Below are 22,100 nucleotides of genomic sequence, written 5' to 3' on the forward strand. Positions count from 1 at the left end.
GAGTAGAAATGAAGTCATCAGACACAAATGTTATTACAGAAGCTTTTCATGGAAAGCTTTAGTCCATGAATAGTCTCTCAGCCCTAAGTTTAGAGAGAAATGAGGGAGAGGGAAAGGGATGGGGAGGGGAGTGGTGCACAGTCCCTTACAAACCGTCAGCCCCAAATTCATTTTAAGAAGAACTTAAAATAGAAATCTTATAAATGGTTCAGGATCTGGGAAACACAAATGTATTGATTCTCCCACAGCTTCCACATCTCTGTTCTTCCTGAACTGTTGCCACCCAGAAAGGTACGTTTGGCTCCGAAAGAGGATCTCAACTGCGAGATTCCTTCTCCTGACCTCTCGCATCTCCTCACAGTTTGATTTCTACTCTGGGAATTTCTAAGCCATTACTCAGGGAGAGAGATGGATTTGCGGACAGTGTAGGGAACCCCAACGGCTGCCCTCTCAGGTCAAACTCTGATCTGCAGGACTGGCCAACTGAAAGAGAGGTCAGCTGGCCATTACAACCCAAGCAGTGATTTTGGACACTCTCTTCTCCTTGGAGTATTTCTAAAGAAGCCTCATTATCACCATCACTCTTACTTAGCCTTCTGGCTCCAATGTGGACATACTCTTCACAGGGTGGGATCTCCATGCAAAAGTATAAACATCATTTTTGGTCCATCTCCCTCATTTATGGTACTCACTAAAAAGTTCCCCTCCCCCAACCCTACATGTTTGTTGTAGTTAATTTGCTTTTCTGCAAGGGACCCTCCTACAGATATTTGAAGACATTTAGTAAAACCCCCAGCCACACCCCCTAGTCTTTTCTTCAGCTTGGATCCACCCTTTTAATACCACATGCTGAATCCCCCACTAGGCTCCCATGAGAGAAGGATGCTATGGTGGACAATTTGTATGTGCAGAATTAGCTGCTGACTCCCCTCTGAACTACCCCTTTGTGACTGTGCATCTCTGGCTGGCCTGTCTTCACCTTCCCAAGGACTCCCACTGCTGTGCATTTGGTTCAGCCTGCCCTCCAACAGGCCATCTTTCCTCTCAGGCTATTACCTTCTTGCTTTGGTTCCTGGACTTCAAAGACCCCCTCTCCATCCTGGAATGGCATGTCCACAGCCTGATACCCTGGGCACTGGCCCCATGTGGGCCGAGACCCCCACAGACCCTTGAAGAGACTGCAAGAATGGACACATCACAGCCCAGCCGCATCTCTCCATGTGACTGCTCACCACTGTGACAGTGTTGATACATTGGAATAACCATCACTCTTTGAAGCAGTTACTTCTGAGGGACTGATCATTGCTTCATACCTTCCCATGAAGTGAAGCATTTTAACTTGCTCCACCCAACTGACCAGCCTGGGCAGAGCTGCTGTTCCAAATTCTGGGGAAAAAACTGGGAGTCTAGCTTGTGTCTGAAAACAATTGAGACATTGTCCTCAGAGTCCCAGTTCATAGGTCTGATGACCCAATGCTATCTTAAGGTAATTGTTGAAAATAACAATTCTGCATCAAGAGAAAAACTTGAATACAGTCCCTTGAGCAATATTAAAGACATCAGAAACCACATTAATTTTGTTAAAGAAAAAAACACATACTAATTAAAAAAGAAGTTCGTCATTTTGTGAGAGCTGTGGTTTAAATAAACATTTGCTGGGCAAATATTAGGTGTCAGGCACAAGGGATGCAAGAAGAATATGACACCAGCCTGGCCCTCAAGGAGGGCACATTGTGACAGGAGCAGAACAGGCAGGGCCACTGAACCCTGGGGTATGATATGAGGAGGCCACGTGCCTTCACACTGAGCTCCTCCTTCCCCCAAACCTCAAATCCCATTTGTACCTCCCTGTTCAGATACCAACCTGCAAGTTTTCAGTTGTTGTTTATTAAACACACCAATTTAAGATCAGTATAAATAGATAAATAAATAACACAAAACATATTCAAATATATAGTGTGTGTACATTAAATAAAAAAAAAAAAGCCAAGCAGTCATCAGAAATGATCCTAGCCCTACCACAACCACACTCATCACAAAGCTCAGCCAAACTCAAGGAGGACTGAGACTGTGACATGGCCCAGGAAAGTCACATCGACGAAAAAAAGGCATTTAATATTTAAGTGAGAATGATTTCTAAAAAATAGTTATCATTTGATCACTCTGTGCATTGTGTTTATGTTTTATAGCACTCTTTTACTTACTCCATGTGTTTGGATTATGTCCTTTAGTCCTTACCACAACTCTGAGAAGTATACTTTTCTCCTTTTTACAAGTGAAGGAACTGAGGCTCAGTGAGTTGCTGGCTCCAGGTCATACGGCTACAAAATGTCACAGCAAAGATTCCAGCTAGGCCTGCCCATTCCAAAGACCATCCTCGCAACACTGTGCCAGTCAGATTGTCCAGGTGCTGTTGTGGCCCATGGTGACCTGGGGAGAAAGTTCCAGAATGAGCCTCAAAGTCCAGGCTGGACTCTGAGAGACCATATCAGCACCATCACATTTTTACACATTAGACATGATCAATCAGAGAAACTAGACATGGAGACTAAAGAATTTCTATCAAGGGTCCAGGGTAAGGCTCTAAGTAGGAAAGCAGCCTGCAGTTTGAAGGCCAGGGAGACTGAGACTACAGGAGGGGAGGTGGAGGAAAGCAGAAGAGGGGGAATAGAAATTGGACCCTGGAAGGGTTTAGAATGTGGATTGTGAATGAGGCAAGGGTGTCAGAGCTCATTCAGATTAGCTGCTGGCCACATGGGTGGGCCCGCCTACCTAAGGGACAGCGGGTCTGGGACAGACCCAGAAGAGTCAGTAGATTTACTCACCAGGCCTTACAGGTGGGTGGCACCTGGCTGGCACATGTCCCTCTGCAGCAAGTAGAGACACTTACCCAAGAAAGAGCAGGGCCCCACCCAGGCAGCAACCAGGAATCCTGTGCAAAGTCCGCATTGCTGGCTCCGGCCCGATCTGTGACAGCTCTCAGACACAACACAGGTAGCTCCCTGGGGGCTTTCTTGGGGAGGCTGAGCACAGTCCAAACAATGGACAACAGACTCCGATGGCCATCCCAACCAAGCCTTTTTAGGTCACAGCCAGTGCTGTGTTTATACTCCAGGCTCCCAGGGATGGAACATCCTTTGTTCATAGTCCCACACCCCACCCACCATCTCCCCAGTCTGGCAAATGCCTAGACTCTTAGCAATCTGTGCAGACACGCTGCGAATCACTGTCAGTTCAAGTATACAATATTCACCGACTTTAACCCTCATCAGCCTGCCCCGCACGCCTCACACTCACTCCCAAGTGCTGGTGGAAGCAAACTTCACAAGCAGCAGCAGGCCTTAGAGCGCTTACCACCTAGCAGGCAAGATAGCCACGGAACAAGGTGGCTAAGATCCAGGATGCATGGTTTGTGCCAGGCATAGTCCTAGAGACTTTACACCCCCACAGCCCTGTGAGCAACCTATCATTATGCCCATTATAAGGATGAGAAAACTGAGGCTTAGAAAGGTTCATTTGCCTACACACCAAAGTGAATGAGAAAGCTGAGATTCAAAACTAGAGATGCTGTGTCTAATATAGAGCGCTTCATCGCCAATCATCATGCTTGCAATTATTATTATTAGCAGTCGTAACAGTAGCAGCAGCAGTTTGTGGCCAGATACTAAGCTAAGTGCTTTTTATGTACTAAGTCATTTAATCCTACCAAAGAGCTTTCACCTTCACGCAGAGAGTATTAATATCTTTATTTTAGAGAGAGGATCTGAGGCACAGAGAGGATAGTGATCATGAGAGGGCTGAGGGGAAGCTGAGCAGTCCCCTGCAGACCCTATTTCCTTTCCCCTTCTCCTTGCCAGAGGCCTTCAGCTACTGGGGCAGACCCAGGCCCATTTGGCTTCAAGTTCTTAATAGTTCATCTCAGACCCCTACTGAGGCAGGAGGAGGTGGGGCCATGAGAGTATTTGAGGGATGGTTTTCAGGCGGCGAAGTATATGTAACAGCCCCCAAAAATTGCTCCCTGAGGGAGGTGGAGGAAGAAAAGATGGGGCTCTTGAGCTAAAGAGACAAAAATGGCTAAATGGGAAAGCCCAGATGCTTCTGAAGAACTGTTGAAGAGGTGGCAGGAGCAGGCAGGGAAGGCCCCTGGAAGAGACAAGGCCCATCCAATACAAATTAGCCCTTCCATGTGGGCAGCCTTTGGTCCCAGATCACAGAGGACCTTCACAAACATGAATGCGTATTTTCCTTACAGGAGGATTCTAAGTTTCATGTATAAGACAATGTGACATATGGGGAAGGAGGTGGGAACACAGGGGAGGCTGGAGTTCTTAAGCATATGGGAATATGCTGAAAGTGGTCCCAAGAGGGGCCAAGCATGCCAGGAAGTGGGTGGGTGGGCCCTGGAATGTGTCAAGTGAATACAGGAAGAGGCCACACCAGTCTAGGCATGTCCTGCCATCTTCCTGATGCTAATTGGAGCCCTCCTGTGAAAGGGGTCACAATATCTCATTTGGGTATGTCTCCAGTTTGTCACTTTGCCTATTTGCCTATCACTAGCTGGGATGGGGAGAGTCCCTAGGAACCCGCTGAATTGCTGATCCAATTCTAGAGGGCCTAGAATGGTTCAGGGGCCTGGAGGACAACCACCTCCTTACTCCTCAACCCACTCCTAGGACAAAAGTCAGCTTTACTGCACCTTCACTGTACACCTGCTAGATGTGATGCTAAGTAGCATTCTAATTCAGAAGGAAAGGAAACTTGCTCGGGCGGATAAGGGATGAAGGAGACTTGCTCAAAGTCATAGAAATAGTAGGTGGCAGAGCCAGGATACAAACTTAGACCTCTTACTCCAGGTGAATTGCTCTTTTCACTGTACAATGCTGCCTTCTAGAAAAATCAGCTAACTCCGTGCTTCTTCCATTGTAAACTTAACATTCAATAACATGATTACTTTGAATTCAGAAAAAAATGCCTGACAATTGAACCAGGATCTACTCTGTTAAGTTCATCTTTGTTTAGAATACTTTCTGAGAAAGACTACACTATTTTGAAAGATAGATGATAGATAGATAGATGATAGATAGATAGACAGACAGACAGATAGACAGAAGACAGATGATTAGACAGGTAGGGAGGGAATTAGGTTGGTAGATAGGTAGATGATAAATAGCTATAGATAAATGATATATAAAGTAGATAGAAATATGGATGGATGGATGGATGGATATAGATAGATGATAAATTAGATAGTTGATGATAATGATGATGATAGATAGACAGATGGAGATGATAAGATGATAGACTTTAAATTGGGTTTCAATCCTAGCTTCTCTATCAAACTTTGTGACCTTGGAAACTAGTCACTTAACTAGTTTGTTTTTCTGTGAAAATCCTTGTCAAAGCCTCTCTCATAGGACTACTGTGAGAAAACTACCTCTAACAGTGCCTGGTACATTTACAGACTCTCACCATTCTCTTTGTGTTAAAACCACCCTTTAGAAATCTGTCCAACTTCCACAGCAAGGACCCAACTCAAACATTGTTTGAAACACTCAGAAGGTCTGTTTTTGACATCAAGTTGGCCCATAGGTTCGACAGCCTGGTATCCAGAGAGTCCCACCCAAGAACATTTCCTTCAAAACAGGTTCCTGTTACAGAAACAGCTCTGGTTTTAAATATACTCCCTCCCCTCATAAAAATGTCCCAGCCAGCTGAAGCCATTCTGCTTAAAATATTTAATTAATACCTTCACAGGGGTCTGTTCCTTATTAGAGACTCTTGGGGACCATGTCTTAGGGGCAATGCTTTGTTCTAAGCAGTTCTATGTGTTACAGATAAAGCTCTGGAATGTGCTTTCTATTAAAAGCAGGGAAGCTTGCCTGCCTGCTGCTGCAAACCCCTTTGTCATCATGGTGACACATTAAGCATAATCCAAGTACAACATACAAACACAAACAGTGTAAATCCACCCACTTAGTAAAAAGAGTCCCAGTAAAACCACAAGAAAGGGCTTGTAATGAACCAAGCGGATTAAAAACTGGATGAGTACTTCCTTTTCCCCGTTACCCAACTGAAAAGGCCACAAAGGCACAGGGCTCCCCAAGCAAACAAGAGCAAAAACACAAAGACCCCCTGCTCTGTCCACCTCCAGCATCTTCTGGGCCTCTCAGCCTTGGGTGCAAGAGAGGAGCCTTGGTTAAAGGTCCTGCCTTACAAGCAAGCGAGCAACACCCTGAGCCATCACTGTCTCGCTTGCTGAAGAGTGGCAAATGCTGGCTCACATTCCATTTTTGTTAGGCGAGTAAACTTTTTTCAGATAATAATAAAAAAAAGCAGTTTAGGCTCAATTTTGAGAACTTTGAAAAAGACAGGAAGATAAGAAAGAGAAAATAAAGAATCCACCACAACCCTACCGCCTGGGTGCATTTGTCTTCTACGTGTGTGGTTCCACAAACTGCAATTTCCACACATTTACACTTTTATTTCCTGCTTCTTTTTGCTTGCTCTTAGTCCCTGAGCATTTCCCACTATGTCATTTAACTGTCTTTATCCACACTTGTTCTAATCATGAAGGAGGACACCACCAGAGGGCTGGACCCACATCAGTATAACCAATTATTCCCCATAGGGTAAACACTGAGCTTCCTTCACGTTTTTCACTCTTATAAACAATGCAGTGATAAGCATCTTGGTACATCAGCCTTCGTCTACTTTTTTGGATTATTTCCTTGGGATAGATTTCCAGAAGAACAATGACTGAATTGAAAACTAAGGATAGCCTTAATGTTATTTGATATATTTTACTAAATTTATCTCCCAAAAGGCTGTGCCTGCATGTGAGAATGCCTATCTCATCATACTCTGGTTTTTGTTTCGTTTTGTTTTTTAATTTTTCTAAGCTATATAGATACAGTTACATAATTTTTTAAAGCAGTAAAACATCAGAAGGCTGTTGCCCCTATGTATACATCAAAGGAGCACAGCTACCATCCCTCTTTTTGTCTTGCCACTTGCGTGAGAAAAAGTTCTGGGGGAGGGACAGACCTCAAAGCTTCCCCTAAAAGAAGGGTACACCCCTCCTCCCACCTGGAGTGAATCAGGAGGGAACACTGAGGGTCTTTTGCAAAATCTAGCGTGGTTGAGAGCAAAGATATAAACTTTGGCCCTTGCACTGCTGCCAAAATCTTGCAAGAGTTTGTTTATTTTTCTCGACCTTTCCCTTTGATAATCAACAAATGTAATGCCTTCATTAAAAAATTCCACAAGTCTGTTCCCTTTCCCAGGAGCAGAATGAAGTAATCTAGTTCCCACATTCTGACAGCATGGTTTGGGGCCACAAAAGAAAATAGCCCTTTTCCCCCTAAAGCCAGGGATAGTTAAAATAACAGCAGGCTCACTAGCACAATCAAGCAAAAGATATTTTGCACCAGAGCCTTGGAAATCTGACACTTACCTGCCCAATTTTTCCCTCTGCATCCCTCCTACAAGAATTTAGTCTCCTCTCTAACTGACTATAGCCATATCTTGAAGTTTAATTGGCCATGCCTATCAGAAGAACCCATTTCCTCCTTATTAGAGAGAGACACAAGCAATGCTTCTGTCAAGCAAGGAAAGCCTGGTAGCAAAACCTCAGCACGTCCCTGGCCTTTGGATTCTACCTGAAGCTAATGGGGAGACAGGAATGTGGCCTTTCTGCTCAGTGCACGGTTGGCATCTCATGCTTTGGGGATTGGGTTGGACAAGTTTGGGAAGTTCCTTCAGGCTTATCATCCTTAACATACAGAGAACACACAGGACATACCCGAGTCCACTGGGAATCTCAGCTACATTTCATGACATGGCCGTAAAACAGGTCCAAGTAAGAATTCGTTAGTCTCGGGTTTTATGCTGAGTGACTCTGAAATATCTGATTAAAGAGACTAGCTTCGGTTTCCACTCTGAAAGCCTGGCTTGGATTTATTGCTGCCTCATATGCTGCCTCACACAGGATTGCCTCAAGCCAGAGTCTCTCCACTTAAGTGACAGGGAGGTTAACTATTTCACTGCTGGATGTCGACTCTGCATGGTGCTTTCTGCAAAGGGACTTAAAAAGCACAGAGGAAAACCTGACCATCTGGTCTGAGTGCTCTTTTATGAAGGGAAAATAAGATATTTAGAAAGAGTCCCTTGTAATAAACACATTTAAGATCATTTTTAAATTTAAAAATATACAGAGATACAGAGTAGAAGAAAAGACTCTCCAAGGCCAATAATCCTCATTGGTATTTTAAATAAAATGTGTAAGTTTACAAAGTTTAAATCATTCAGAAAGAGACAAAGTTAAAAGTTTGAAAATAATGCAATGCCTACTTTACCCATAGGGATCAATATAAAGCCCATGACATATTTATTCTAATAGGTAAATTAGTCTTGATTTAAGTATGTGAATTTTGAATTATGCTAGGTTTTCAGGAACACAAACCTTGTACAAAAAGAGACAGCCCTGCACTGTTTCATTCTTCCACTTTACGGAGGAGTAAAACAAGTTAGCGAGTGAGAAGGTAACTTACCTCAAGTCTTGGGGGTAATAAGCTTCAGAACACAGACACGGACCCAAGTGTGTTCCCAGAGTCACCGGAACAATCATGCCAGCTCCTTATAGCTCACCTGGGTCATTGCGGTAGCTAGCCAACATCCTGCTGCCAGTCTGAAGGTGCACCCATCCACGATGAGTCTTATGATTATGCCATGCTCCACTCAAACACCTTAAATGACTCTCTACTCCATACACGCTCACTGGAGAATGGATTTGATATAGAAAACACCATCTGGCACAAAGTTACTTAGAAACATGTATTTTAATGTGAGTGGACTCTACCTAGCAGGCTAACACCATTTTTAAAAATGTTTCACAATTCAGTGTTATTATTAGTTACATTTGCCATGTTGAAATACCATCACCACCATCCATTACCAAAGTTTTTTCATCACCAGCTAATACCATGTTAAAAGTCACAAAAGAGTCTATAAAGGTGACTACATATCTCTTTTAAAGGCTTATGATAACAGCAACTAACACTCTAACAATATTTAGGTCAAGAGGTGGCAATGACAGCCTTCATGTTTTTCCTTAAACGCTTTTTGAAATGAGAAGGGGAAGAAGATTGACCTTACAAGTAAATAAGTAAAATAGTTATCAATTATTCAGAACAAACAATGTACCAGGCAGTGTGCTAAGTGCTTTTCATATATCAGTACATGGAAATACATAACTCTGTGACATAGGAACTCACATCCCAACATAGAGATGAGGACACTGGGGCTCAGAGATGTCAAGCAAACTATCAAAGGCCACCCAAAAGGTAAGTGGCCAAGCCAGGATTCTAATCCAAATCGGTGAGGATGGAAGCTGGTGTTGTTTCCACTATCCCATGTTGCCTTGGCAATTCAGAAAGATTAACTCCTCTGGTCTCTTCCAGTTTGATTTAGTACCTCACCACCAAATTAACATCTATTGACAATCACTATAGAACTTCTAACTTTAGTAAACCAAAAATTTAAGGCCCAAAGCACAGCAATTGATTTGTCTTTACTGCAGACAAATACAAGATAATGAGTCTTTGCTATAGCTGTATTGTTTATTCTTCTCTGGAAAACACAGATAAAGAACTGAAGGCTGCTGCCAACCCAGGGTAGGGATTTTGCTGCCCGTTCTTGGCTGGGATTGCTACTCATCCTCCATTACAGCCTGAGGACCCTGTGGAGGGGTCACCAGCATCTGCAGATTGGGCAGGGGGTGGCCATATGAAGGCTGCCTATGTCTCCTCCCACGAACATTATCATAACTACACCCCTTTACTTTCCTTAATGCATTATATTCCAAGATCAAGCCATGTGCACATCACCTTCATAATTCCTACCATATCTGCATATAACCTATAATATTATTTACTGGCTGGTGTTTTTGTTTGTTTGTTTGTTTTGTTTAAATTCACTTGCCAAGAGAAAGTTTCTATAATTCTCTTAAATGGAAAACCTATGTCTTTGCCACAAGTAGAAGGTAACCTAAATAAATAAAATAAAACAAAAACAACCATTATTAAATTTTAGTTAGATACTGTGCCAGTCCCCCCTCCCCCCACCGCCACCCGCCTTAAAAAACGGAGATTAAAAGATGTAAAAGAAATGTTTGAGACATGCTAGCACTGGAGTGAGACTTTCTTCTAAATTAATTGGATGATTGAAACAAACTTGAAAAGGAGATAACTTTATCACCTGATGATCAATGTTATTTAAACTGTATCTTTGTCCTATCTAGCATCAACTCTAGCCACATTTTGGGAAATCCGCTTTCTACTTTTCAAAGCACTCTCCATACAAAACTTTATTTGAGCCTAACAATCATTTCTAATATAAGCAGGTCAGATATTTTACACTTATTTTCTAAATAGGGAAAATTCCAGCAAGTTCTAGGCATTCTTAGAAACTCCTAAACCCCAAGCAAGCCTCTTATTTGGAGTTTTGAGTTGGACAACTGCACCCCAAGCCCAGGAATGGAATCCCACACTGGGTGGAGGGGAGGGCAGGAAACACTTACTGCTAAAGAGATGACTTTCCATAGTTGGCTCAGCCACTTCGTTGGTCTTGAACCAAACCTAGGTTCAAAGGCACTTGCTAGAGGTGTTACCAAATTTCCGGAACTGTCTCTGACCGGACTGCAGAGGGTGCTGGGATAACATCCACGTCACCCAGGGAAGGGGGTCCATGCTGCTGTCTTTGCTCAGCTGCGGCAATTGATTTAAACACAAGATTTTTTAAAATTGTGGTAACATAAGATTTGCCATTTTAATTGTTTTTAAGTGTGCCATTCAGTGGCATTAATGACATTTACAATGTTGTGTTATCATCACCACTATCTGCTACCAAAACATTTTCATCACCCAAAACAGAAACTCTCTACCCGTTAAGCAATAACTCCCTATTCCACCTCCCCCAAGCCCCTGGTAACCTCTCAGCTACTTCCCGTCTCTATGAATTTGTTTATTCTAGATATTTCATATAAATGGAATCATACAATATTTGTCCTTTTGTGTCTGGCTTATTTCACTTAGCATAATTTTTTCAACGTTCATCCATGCTGTAGCATGTATCAGAACTCTGTTCCTTTTTACTGCTGAATAATATTCCGTGGTCTGTATATAACACATTTTGTTTACCCATTCATCTGTCAATAGACACTTGGGTTGTTTTCTCCTTTGGCTATTGTGAGTAATGCTGCTATGAACATTGGTGTGCAAACATCTGTTTGCGTCCCTGCTGCCAATTCTTTTAAACTACAGGATATAGCAGATCCTTCCTTTTCTGACTTTGCTTTCCAAGTAGCTGACCCAGGTTTCAATTCTGAGGGCCCCCTAAACCCTGGCAATTTAAGTGTGATGATCAATGGTGTCGGTATTACCTGGGAGCACAGTAGGACTGCAGACTCTCCATCCCCACCTCCAGATGGGCAGAATCATAATCTGCATTTTAACAAGGTGTCCAGGTGATTCAAAAGCACATTGTAGTTCCAGAAGCACTGCTTTAAATGACTGTGGTCAGGAGGTCACCCTGAAAATCAAGGATCCTACAGCTGTGTGGTCCTCACCCTCAGAGCTGAGAACCACCACTCCAAATGGTGCAGCCGTTATGAGCATGGTTGTAATCCAGGTTCCCCTAGTTGCCAGCTATGGGATCTTGAGCAAGTGGCTTAGCCTCTCTGGGCTTCTGTTGGCCCATCTGTAAAGCGAGGAGAGCAGAAGCTCCCTCCCCGAGTTTCAGGAAGCAGTCCTTGAGCACGACTGTAGAGTACTTGGCTTAGTGCCTGGCAATGGGGAGTGCTCAGTCGAGCATTCATTCAGCAAATAGGCATTAAGCGCCCACTATTTCCAGACTCTGGGACTACAGCACTCACCAGGACAGACACGGCCCTTGCTCTCATGCACTTTCATTCAAGGCATGAGACAGAAATAAACAGAGAAATAAGAATTTCAGTAGTGACAAGGACCCTGGAGAAAATAAATCATGAGAGAGAGTAACAGGAGTGGTAGGGGCCCCATTAGCAGGGAGGTCAGGGAAGGCTCTCTGAGGTAGTGATATTCAAGTCAAGACCCAAATAGGTAAAAGGGGCAGTGTGCCGGTTTGAATGTGTTATGTCCCCCAAACGCCATTATCTTTGATGTAATCTTTTGTGGGCAGACGTTATCAGTTTTGATTAGATTTCTTTGAGTGTTTCTTTGGAGATGCGCCCCACCCAGCTGTGGGTGATGACTCTGATTGGATATTTCCATGGAGGTGTGGCCCCACCCATTTAGGGTGGGCCTTGATCAGTGCAGCCATATAAATGAGCTCAGTGCAGCTGTGAGTGACGTTTTGAAGAGGAGCAAGCTTGCTAGAGAGGAACATCCTGGGAGAAAGCCATTTTGAAACCAGAACTTTGGAGCAGACGCCAGCCACGTGCCTTCCCAGCTAACAGAGGTTTCCCGGACGTCACTGGCCATTCTCCAGTGAAGGTACCCGATTACTGATGTGTTACCTTGGACACTTTATGGCCTTAAGACTGTAACTGTGTAGCCAAATAAACCCCCTTTTTACAAAAGCCAATCCATTTCTGGTGTTCTGCATTCTGCAGCACTAGCAAACTAGAACAGGCAGCAATGTGGAGATCTGGAGATAGAGCCTTCTGGGTGGAGGGTATGCCAGGCAGAGGTGCAAGAGTCCTGATGTGGAACAAGCTTGGTATGGAAGAGGAAGAGAACAAAAGGTCAGGCTGGCTGGAGGAGGGTAGGAGTTATAAGATGAAATCGCAGAGATGGGTGCCTTCATTTCTTCACTGAGAACTCGCCCTTCAGCTCTAAAGCCATTCCATCATATCCACCCACTGGCTCCAGTCAGCCATTCATAGCCATCCCAAGCCACATGGCAGACAGGCATGGAGACCAAGAGTGCCCTTAGGCCCACAGAGGTTTAACTGCCTGAGTTCCTGCTGGGGAAAGCGGCACTTCAGACCCAAAGCTGAGTGCTTTGGATACAGAAGTGAGAATGTCCCCACATTGAGCTCTGGCCAGAGGGAATTGACATCTCCTGGCTGGGAGGGATTTTCTGCTGATTTCACAGATAAGCAGTCCAACCATGCCAAATCTGATGGGATGCATGCCCAAAGCAGCCAGCAAGAATCAGATTTGGGGTTTTCATCAGAAACTTATCTATGGCTTAGGGTTAGCTATGAGCCAGATAAGTTTTCCCTCAACAGGGTCGGCCAGAATTCAAGGAAGTTTCGGGCACTGGGAAAAAAAAGTAGCTTGTTTCAGAGGCTTAACCCTCAACTGAGGCATCACACCATGCTATGTATCCAAAATCACAGTTTAACAAATAACAGATGCCGGCTCCTTGCTTGATCCTAACAACTCTTGGAGGCAGGGTAAGTTTCACCATCCCTACTTTGCAAATGAGTGTTCTAATGCTCAGATAGTTCACAGAAGCTCTTTATTGGCAGAGCCAGGATTGGAACTCCCAACTAGTGGCCTTTCCAGCAGACGTGTCATGCCATGGGTGCCATACCTATTTCCCCCACAATCTTCCCCTTATGCACATCTTTCTTTCCACCATCCCCAGCCTCCTGTCTCCCACCTCCCACTACTACCATTGCTAACTCGGGCTTATCCTCTCCCTTGCTATCTTCATTTTGCCCAAAAGTAACATACACTCTTGAGGAAAGGCATTTATGGGAGAATATATATATTTATATATAAAATATAATTAATATATGTACAATAACACATGCATACACAAACAGGATTTGTTTAATCCTCTACATCGTGAGGTTAGAATTTTCTTCCCAAATCTAGAGATGAGGAAATCTGAGGCCCAAAGATGTCCCCAGCCAGCTCACAGAGCTGGAAAATAAACAAAATCTAATCTCAGAGTTTGAGTTCTTAGCCACTGAGGTACACTGCTTTTGCTGATTTGCTGGAAAAGGCAGAAAAATGAATTCTCTCCTAGAGCCTCCAGAAAGGAACGCAGCCCCTGCCAATACCTTGATTTTAGCTCAGTAAGACCCATTTTTTACTTTCGACCTCCAGAACTGTAAGACGGTCATTTTGTTGTTGTTGTTGTTTTAAGCCATTAAGTTTGTGGTAATTTCTTACAGCAGCAATAGGAAACTAATACAGGAAATTTTCCCACCTTCTCTGCACCTTGGTGGGTCCATTACTTATTGCCAATCCGGTATGAGCAGAAGTGATAAATGGCACTTCTGACCCGAGGTGATAAAGAAACTGGGGGCCCTCTCTACCCCTTCTCTCTTCCGGGGTCTACCAGCTGCATGTTGCCACCCACATTTCTTGGCTCATGGCCCCTTCTTCCATCTTCAAAGGAGCAACATCAGGCCAAGTCTTTCTCACACTGCCATCTCTTGGTTTCTCTCTCTTCTGCCTCCTTCTCCCACTTGTAAGGACCTTTGTGATTATACGGACCATCACAGATAATACAGGAAAACCTCCCGAACTCAAGGTCAACTGACTGGCAACCTTAGTTCCACTTAGCCAAATAACCTAACATATTCATAGGTTCCAGGTATTAGGATATGACCGTCTTTGGGGTGCCGTGATTCTTCCCCACACATCCCTAGCTGAGCAGCCATCTTCCGGCAAAACTTCACACTGTGAAAGAGTTGCTGCCACACTTGATGGGTCACTGCTACTGTCACCATCTTTACAACCGCCAAACACTCAGCCAGGGTAGAGCTACTTTTGGGTGATTTGATTCTTAAGAATCTTTATTTAATTTTGTAAAGTCTATTTGCTCAGTTTTTTGAAACAACAACAACAAAAAAACTCCCATTGGGAAGAAGAGCTCCCAAAGCCCATCCCCATCCCCCTCAAATGTAAAGATTTCACAAAGAGAGAATCCAAATACTTCTAAGACATAAAAAAGTTAAATTCCACTTAGGGTGGAGCCCAAACCTGAAAGGTCCAGTTCCAGAGGAAAGATGTACTGGGAAAACCTCTCCTGAAGAAAGGGGAGTCAATTCACAGTCTTAATGAGAACATGTCTTCCTTTGACAATCAACCTAGACAATGTTTATAGCTACACAGTCTCTGCACAGTGTGTCAGCATCTCACCTCCTCCCCAGTTGGGGCTGTTTGTTTTGAAGAATGCCTTAGGGGCAGCACAAATGCATTCAACTCGTTGCTTTGCTAATTACATCACACATACCAGTTACCAAGGCTGGCTGAATCTAATTAGGGTGAGTGCATATACACTGAGATTTCCAATACATGCAGAGAAATGTTTTGAAGATTTCAAGCCTCGAGAAAAGGCTGTAATAGAGTCTGGCCACATTGTTCTGTGGGTTGGGGTAATATAAACACAAGGCAGGGCTCTGTGTATCTGATTCTCCCTGTTCTAAAATCTTCGAGCGGCCACTGGGGACCCCGTGCACCTTCCACCTTGGTTAACTGTTTAGAGAATTCTGTGCCGAGAGCACAAACATCCCAGCTGGTTGGATGCCAAGGAGAAAGACAATATTCTCCCCTGCACCCTTCATTTCACAAACCTTTGCTGAGCATCAGACTTTACCAGGAGCTCCAAGCAATGACACAGTATGATGAATGAGATGAATGAGTGAGAATGAGATGAATGAGACTAGCTCAGGGCAGGCAGGATATGGGGGATGCCAAACAGGCTAATAATTTGGTGCTACTTTAAATGAATATTCCTTAACTATTTGCTACTTATTTACTGCAGGTGGGGAGGAAATGATTTAATAATCATAGTATGCGGAAGTAAATTCACTTATAAATTTACTTCCATTGGCTAAAACAAAATCTGCAAAAAGTTCCCTTTTCTGGAGTTCTTTGTTTTCCTATCAGTATTAATTATGATAGTTTTCAAGTCAGATAACTTCTTGGTCAGGGGACATATTAAAGAGCTTTAAATTTAGCCAATAGAACAAATCACTCAATGCCAAAAAAGAGCATCCTATGAGCCTTATGTGCTTTCCCAGTTGTGGATGATTGCCTACCAACTGCAGGCCACTGTCCGCTGGATGGTATCAGGGCAGTGTAGCCATTGGTTACTGTGAAAATTGCATGTGCTTGTCACAAAACCTTTCAACAGGTTTAGGTGGACACCGGAAGGAGGTGCTTTGTGTTTCCATTCCAGGTTGTCATCATCTACTATAGCAGAAGAGGAACTCATTCTCATTTTGTCATTCCTACAAGGAATCATGTCATTCATTCATTCATTCAACAAATACTTATGTGCCCATTATGTGCCAGGAACTCTTTCAGGAACTGAGCATTCTCTGTACAACAAACCAGATAATGTTCCTGTTCATATGAACTTCACATTTTAGTAGGGTGGGGGAGAGAGAATAATGAGCAATTAAATAAATAAATCTACAGAGTAATTTCAGATAGTGATAGGTTCAATGGGGGAGTGATGTGATAAAGAGTTAGCATGTCAGGCATTCAAGAGTTCAATAAATATGCTGCCATGTGACTCTGGAATAGGGAGCTGATTTGGACTTTTATTTTTAACTGAGTTGAGTTGAAATCCGACTGTTGAGAAGGAGCTGCTGATGCAAATGCTGGGGATGCGGGGAAGAGGAAAGAACAGTCCGGTTAAAGGCAACAGCAAGTGGAAAGGCCCAAATGAGCTTGTGGCATCAAGGAACAGATGAGCCTGGGGTAGGTGTTAGGGTAAGAAAGGGATAGGCAGGAATCCAGATCTCACAGGCTCTTGTAAGGAGATTAGGTTTTTATTCTAAACGTGTTGGGAAACCATTGAAAGTTTTAATAAAGGGAGTAACACGATCTGGTTTACCCCTTTACGAGATCTCGCTAGTTACTGTGTGGAGAATGGATTGTTGTGGGAAAAGAGAAGAAATGGAGTGAATACTTACATGATATTGCAGGAGTCTAGGCCAAAAATAAGGGTGACTAGGACTATGATTGTGAGTGTTCAGCAGAGATCATAAGTAGTTAGAACCAGGATGTGTTTTGGAGATGGTGCCCACAGGACTTGCTGATGGTATGTGGGAAACAGTGGAGTCGAGGACAACTCAGGTACCATCGGCTGAGATGGGAATGATGGGGCCAGGGCTGGGGCGACAACAGATTGGAGACACAGAGAATCAAGTGTTCTGTTTTAGCCATGATACATATGTTGGTGTGGACTGGATTTGCATATATCAAGTTGGAAGTTGGATGTTCTTGTGCATACGAGAGGTCAGAGAAAGAAATATAAATTAAGGATCGCTGATTAATAGAGTTATTTAAAGCCAGGGGGCCAAGAAGAGAGTGTAGACAGAGACTAATTCCATGATGTTTTTGTGTCCCTTGTTAGATTGGTGCTCAAGGCTGGCATGTGTGCACAAATATATACACAAATTTATGCTTGTACATATCAGAAACCAATAAGAGCAGTTGCGTTTAGAGAGGGGAAAGGATGGCTGGATATAGAGATTGGAAGGAGACTTTTCACACATAGCCTTTGGAACGCTGAGTTTTGAACCATGTGGATGCATTACCTATTAAAAACCAATTAACTGATTTTGAGGCCCTGTGCTGATCAAAATTGTGAAGTGAGACACTTCACAGCTTCATCCCTGCCCCCCGCCCCCTGCCCCACAAAGCTTTGAGCAACCAGCAAGAACTGGCAGAAACATCTTCCTCAAAGCTCTGGCATAAACGTCTTTCTCAAAGCTCTGGGAAACAGGTAAAGAACTGCAGTAACAGGGTGAGCACTGAATCAAGAAAAAGGCTACTTAAAAGCAGAATGATCTTATGGGGCCCTGGCTGGCCCCTCCACCACCCCTTACCAGCTTAGCACAGAGCCAGCCTGTACTCCCAGTGTAGGACCCTGGTTCCAGTTACAGAGTGAGCACAGTAACCCTTGTGCACATACTGGGAACATGTATGTCTGGTTCAATCTGTCTGCTGGTGACCTAAGGGCCTCACCATCCCAGAACTTGCCCTGTGTATAAAGGGCAGCTTACAGAGCTCTCCTAAAGAATGCTGTGGGAGAGCAGTCCAGTGGCTGTGGAGAGCAAGGGATTGCTGACTGCAGAATACACAGTGCATGCCTGGGACCACAAGGAAACTGTATCCAGAAGAAGAGGGGACATTCATATCCATCTAAATGGGGGAATTCCCAGGGCCACATGCACATTCCCAAAGCAAGATACAGGAACAGAAAGAAACAAGGAGGTCCCTATACTTTGGCTTTGTGCTATTTGCTAAACTCATTGTATGGATAAGCTCTGAAGAAGAGCACTCATACAGGTCAATCTGTCAAATATCAAAATGTCCAGGTTTCAACAAAGATCACAAAACATCCAAAGAAACAAGAAGTGATAGTCCAGGCAAAGGAGAAACATTAGAAACTATCAATGAGGAGGGACAGACTTGGGACATAACAGACAAAGACTTGTTTACAATAAATTCCTAATTATGCTCAAAGAGCTAAAGGAAAACATGGACAACGGATGGAAGGAAATCAGAAAACAATAGATGAACATAAAGAGAATATTAATAGAGAGATGGAAATTATGAAAAGGAACCAAATAGAACTTAAGACCATAGTAACAGAAATTAAAAATTCCCTAGATGGTTCAACAGCAGATTGGAGCTGGCAGAAAAATCACTGAACTCAAAGATAAGACAGTTGAAATCAACCAGTCTGAGGAACTGAAAGAGGAAAGAATGAAGAGAAATGAACAGAGCCTGAGAACCTGTGGGACACCAAGTGTACCAATATGTGCTTTGTGGGAATCCCAGAATGAGAAGAAAGAGAGATAGAAGAGAGAATATTCAAAGAAACAATGGCTGAAAACTTCACAAATTTAAAGAAAGACATGAATATACACATCAAAGATGCTCAGCATACTCCAAACAGGATAAACCCAAATAGAACCATACCGTGATATGATAATCAAATTGTGGATGCCAAAGATAAAGAGAGAATTGCGGGAGGGGGCAGCCGGGGCCTGACTGGTCCCCAGTGGCTGGCCCCTCAGCCCCGCCCCTACCTCGCCTGCGTGTCAGTGCTGTGTGCACAGTTCAGTGTCTCCTTGGGGCTCTTTCCTGATGCTCTGTGTGTGCTGCACATGTGCAGTCGAAAAACCATTGTTTCTTCTTTGGAGGTTGAACATTTATAGAATTGATTTCACATATCTGGTAACATGGCAAAGGATGCTGGTCTAATCGAAGCCAATGGAGAACTAAAGGTTTTTATAGACCAGAATCTGGAAAAAGTCTGGTATCCTTAGCAGCCATTCATTCTTCCGCAGTAAATTCCCTTGGAAAGCAACTCTTGCCAAAACCTTTGGACAGTCCAATGTCAACATTGCACAGCAAGTGGTAATTGATACATCTCAGAGACATGCAGTGCCAAATACTATCCAGGTAGGAAATCCACACACCCCTAACACACACTTCGTATCAGACTCCTCACCTTGGTCTGCTGGGAAATGCAACAGAAAAGGAGAGAAGAACGACAAGGGTCTGGGGCATTTTTCAATGAAGGTTTGTGAGAAGGTTCAGAGGAAAGGAACCACTTCCTATAATGAAGAGGCAGATGAATTGGTTGTCGAGTTCAGTGCTTCTGATAACCATATTTTACCAAATGAATCAGCTTATGACCAAAAGAATACAAGATGATGAGCCTACAATGCCTTAAATGTCTTAATGACTATGAACATTATCTCCAAGGAGAAGAAAGAAATCAAATGGATTGGTCTGCCAACTAACTCGGCTCAGGAATGTCAGAATTTAGAGGTAGTGAGACAGAGAAGACTTGAAAGACTAAAACAGAACAGTCTCCACTTCAAGAACTTATTCTAAGCAAATTTCCTTCAAGAATTTTGTGCAGAGAAACCACCAAGCAGAGCAGCAAGTGAACCGGCCACCTCCCTCCAACTCCATCATTCAACTTCCATTCACCATCATGAACACCAGCAAGAAGACAGTGATCAACTGCAGTATTTCTAATGACAAATTTGAGTCTCTTTTTAATTTTGAAAACACATTTGAAATTGACAATGACATAGAAGTATTAAAGCGAATGGGAATGGCTTGTGAACTGGAATCAGGAAGCTGTTCTGCCTTAAATGGCACCTTAAAATGGCAAGAAGTTTGGTACTTAAAGTTCTGGAACCTTGTGTGACAGAAATGGCTCACGGGTCAATCAGCAGTGTATTTGTCACATCATCAGGTTCAAGTGCAAATGGAACAAGGCTTTCTGCCAATGACTTGACCAATGGTGCAGACAGGACATTGGCTACGAGTTCCAGCAGGTCTCAGTACAGTGGCTCCAGGGTGGACACACCGGTGTCTTATGTCAGGGAAGACGATGATGATGATGACTTTAATGAAAATGACAATGAAGACTGATTTTCTTGGCTTGTAGACTCCCCTTCCCCTTCAAATTCAGCGTCAGGAAAAAATGTTAAGGAAGAGAAACTTTATTTTTAATGTGGGTTTTTCTGTTTCTTTCTGGACTACTCCCAAGATGATATTGGTAAGCTATTGAATTTAGATACGTACCTCCAATAAGTAAGGAAGGATGGTTTTCCACAGGATTTTTTTAAAATGTGGTGTGGATGTGTGTTTTGACACCACAGTGATGCAGTCTTTATTTACTTCTTAGGATTTCGTTTTCATTTTCTAATTTTTTTTTTTAATTCAGAGTTCATTTTTGCCCCCTTAACAATTCTTGCTGAGTTTGTTGAAGAAATTGTACTTCATCAACATCAATGAAAATAAAATGCTATCCTTTTGTGGAAAATGGTACATTGAATGGCCATTTATTTGCAGTGTGTTTGAATGCAGTGTTTATACCACTAACTGATAGGTAGCAAGATGACATAGCAAGTTTTTATTTTGTTAAATCATGTAGTGTCCAAAGAACCAAGCAAAATAGCAAAGGTCTACTTTTAAAAACATTAAGTACCACAAATTTTATTATGCTTTTATTTTTCCCTTAAATTATCTTAACTATTGTAATTCCTTCAAGCTTATATATATATATACATATACATATATATATATGTATGTATATGTGTGTATATATATATATATATATATATATATATATATATGTTTTTGCTCTATTTTGCAGCAAATTACAAATGTTTGTTTGTTTTTGTTTGGTAAAAGTTTCTGGCCATTCTAGTGCAGCTATATAAACTATCTTGAAGGCTTGAGATGGTTTATTGCTTATGGTAAAATGTGCCTGATTTCTTACAGGCAATGTTTGGAAACTTTTTATTATATAGTTGTTTAAATATTTATGAGTCTATCATTTAAAGACATGTCTTGAAACAAATTTTGTGCTATAATCTATTATAAAGTTGAAATTAAGTATAGAGAATGTTTTAACAGTTTTTTTAATTCAAAATTTGTCAATCATTTTTAATAGTTCTTTTATTTATAAAAGGAAAAAGGAATTTCAGGACAGGTGGTAGTTGCTTTTAAAATTTATTCACAAACAATTAACTGCACAGTTGCTGTTAGCTGTCTGTTCTAAAACAAGTCTTTCTACCGAAAAACAAATTTTTCTGTAATATTTTATGGAATATAAGGAGATTTTAATTATTTTGACTTATTTAACTTGGCACTTGTTCCAGTTTGCTAATGCTGCCATTACACAAAGTACCAGAAATGGATTAGCTTTTATAAAGGGGGTTTATTTGGTTACAAATTTAGAGTTCTAAGACCATAAGTGTCCAAAGTAAGCCATCAACAGGAGGATACATTTACTGAAGAACGGGCGATGATGTCCGGAACACCTTAGTCAGCTGGGACGGCATGTAGCTGGCGTCTGCTGTTCCTTTGCTCCCAGGTTGTGTTTCACAATGGCATTCTCCAAAATGTCTCTGGGTCTCTCTTAGCTTCTCCAGGGCAAACTCTGGGCTTCATCTCTTAGCTTAGAGTCTCCAAATGTCCTTCTGTCTGCATCTCCAACAATCTCTAAGTGTCAGCAAGCATCTGGGTCTGTGTCAGCTCTTAGTTTCTCTTTTAAATTATCCAGTGAACTAATCAAGACCCACCCTCAATGGGCATGGCCACACCTCCATGGAA

The 22,100-nt window shown here is 42.7% G+C and overlaps 1 pseudogene; it reads left to right on the forward strand.

Moving 5' to 3' along the window:
• Positions 1-19,201: 19,201 nt before the first annotated feature.
• Positions 19,202-20,411, forward strand: LOC119505429 (annotated as a pseudogene).
• Positions 20,412-22,100: the final 1,689 nt, after the last annotated feature.

This window comes from Choloepus didactylus, chromosome 10 (genome assembly GCF_015220235.1).
Source record: "Choloepus didactylus isolate mChoDid1 chromosome 10, mChoDid1.pri, whole genome shotgun sequence".
NCBI lineage: Eukaryota > Metazoa > Chordata > Mammalia > Pilosa > Megalonychidae > Choloepus > Choloepus didactylus.